This window comes from Parasteatoda tepidariorum, chromosome 4 (genome assembly GCF_043381705.1).
Source record: "Parasteatoda tepidariorum isolate YZ-2023 chromosome 4, CAS_Ptep_4.0, whole genome shotgun sequence".
In the NCBI taxonomy this organism is placed as follows: Eukaryota; Metazoa; Arthropoda; class Arachnida; order Araneae; family Theridiidae; genus Parasteatoda; species Parasteatoda tepidariorum.
The window spans coordinates 65,485,180-65,487,674 of NC_092207.1; the positions used below are offsets into that span (position 1 = coordinate 65,485,180).

General features: G+C 25.9%; 1 protein-coding gene and 1 long non-coding RNA gene across 3 annotated transcripts in view; both read right to left on the bottom strand.

Annotated features, from left to right (window-relative positions):
• LOC107452389 (zonadhesin-like) overlaps nt 1-2,495 on the bottom strand; it is a 547,551-nt gene that overhangs the window by 304,481 nt on the left and 240,575 nt on the right. The window lies entirely within an intron of this gene.
• LOC107453582 (uncharacterized) overlaps nt 1-2,495 on the bottom strand; it is a 9,727-nt gene that overhangs the window by 4,683 nt on the left and 2,549 nt on the right. For both annotated transcript variants that reach the window (XR_001585352.3, XR_006226772.2), the window contains exon 2: nt 765-959. This is a non-coding gene — a long non-coding RNA (uncharacterized lncRNA). The remainder of the gene's footprint in view (nt 1-764; nt 960-2,495) is intronic.

Here is a 2,495-nt window from a genome sequence, read left to right on the forward strand (position 1 = left end):
CTATACGGGCCGGGAAACACGTCATTAATACTAATATATATATATATATATGTTAACTTGTATCTTATCCAAAATTATTTTCTGATTTTTAAAGTGTGAAACGATATTTCCCAAAATATAACTTCATAAAATTTGGAAAATATTGTTATTTACTAATTTTTACTTCATTATGTGTTCAGAAAATTATTAAATTCTTGTTCAACTTTTCATTCCACTTTTTTTTAAATTAAATTTTAGAAAGAAAGAATATACAAGTTTAATTTTGATACCTTTCGTCTTAAATTTTACTGTTTAATACTTAAGGTTGACCATGATGAGACAAGAAAAGAGAGTAATTTTTGCTATAAATTTCAAACAAAATAAACTTAAATTATTTAACAATGAAACATAATATTTTAAGTTTCGCATATAATATTAAATTGCATAGTTGCTTAATTTTGAAATTAAATAAGTTTTTTTAGTGTCTAATATAATACTCATAAACCTAGTTTGTTTTCTCATTGTATAGTTTAACAGAACAAAAAAGAAATTGCCAATAATAATTTTTCCAGCCGAAATGGCATACTTTTTAATTCTTTTGTGATATCTTAGTTTTTGCAAAAGTAATTATTTTGTTATAATTTGCATATTTTTCATAAGTTAATGTTAAATTCATGAGTTTCATAAGTTAATTTTTCATAAAGTTCATATCATGACATAATGTCAATGTTACAATTAAGTTACAATTAGTTTAAGAATCTGACTCATAAAAGAAATCAACGTACCTAAAACTTTTTCACATTTAATGCAGCAAGTGCATGTTTCATAGACTGGTCTATAGCCAGGATTACATTGGATGCGATAGCCGTTGTCTCCACACTGATCAAATGCGCAATTCGCTGCTGAGCTAATTTGTAAAATGGCAAGAACCAAGACAATAGTCTGATACATATACATGTTTGTCTTAAGATGATCTCGACCTGTAGAAAAATATAATATATAATGGAATGGGTCAAGAATAGATTAAGTAGAGAAAATTATGTTCCAGGGAAATGAAGACATTGTTACAGGCTTCGATCCAAAATCCATATATTCCTCACTGACTAATAGAGCACTCCGTTGCTGACCTAATTTGGGAAATCGCAAGAACAAGGAAAATAGTCAGGTACATATACATATTTGTCTTAAAGAGGATTTCAACCTTCCAGAAAAACAACACATAATAGAATGAAAAAGAAATAATAAATTAAGTAGGAAAAATTTTATTCTAGTGTAGTAGTGTATTTATTCTAGTGTAGTAGCGACAAAGGCATTTTTAACTTTAAAAAACACATTTTTCACTCTAAATCAGGTCAAGCATCTTTAAACTAAATATTTTTTTATCATTTAAACGTTCAAAATAAAAAAATAAAAAATTAAAGCAAAAAGAAATAAAAAAAAAGGTAAATCTAATAAAAAAATCTTTTTTCTTGAAATAATAAAAGTTTTAACAATTTGCCCTTCTTCGAACTATTTTTTCATTAGTGAATTTTATTTAAACACACTTGTTTAATAAAATTTACCACTTTCATCAAAAAGTACAGGGTATAATATTACCTATACAACAAAGATGTAATATACATATATCAGAGTGTAGCATTTTCATATTTAAGTAAGAAAAAGACAAAATATTTCCTTGCAAATTTTTTCTAAGATATAAAAATAATTTTAAATTGCTATCAGATGTGCTAAGAAAATTTGGTGACCAAAATTATCAGAAAATAAAATAAACAAAAAAAGAAATAGTTTCATTAATAAAAAAACACTAATATTAATATTAATATATTAATATTAATTCATTAATACTAATATTAGTATACAGATGCCCACTGAATTAATTTTTGTGAACTCATTAGAACATAGAATAATATTCAGTTTCGTGATTCACTTGTTTCAAAAAAATATTGTCATTTGTATACTGTTGTGTTCGTCTCAAAACTTCTTCACTATAATTCTCATAAAGAAAATATGTAAGTGCTGGGATAAACTGATTGTTAAAGCATCTGGCCCATGTATGTAAATTTATTTATATATATATATATATATGGGCAATTCCATATGTGACGGAATGACATTTTGACTTGCATGATGACAATTAATTGAAGTTTCTATGCATCTAATTTCAAATAAACATGATTTTTTCTCATGCATATCATTATTATTGGTATAATGTGATTCATAAACTAAAAAAAAAGAATTTTGTATTTTTTTTATTTTTAATTTTATGAACTTTTTACTTGTGTGACGGAATGACATTTTGGCAACCAAGCTTTCGGCATGCCGCTTAGAACTGGTAGTTTCTGTGAATTTTGCAACTATTATTTTCCTGAACTATTTTTTACTTTTAGTATAATGTGTAAGCAATGTAAATTGTGAATTTGGAAAATTAACCTCAGGTTGGTTAGCAGTTATTAACATCTATTTGCTGTGACGGAATGACCGTGACGGAATGACAAAAAGTTTAGTGGAAGAAAGTC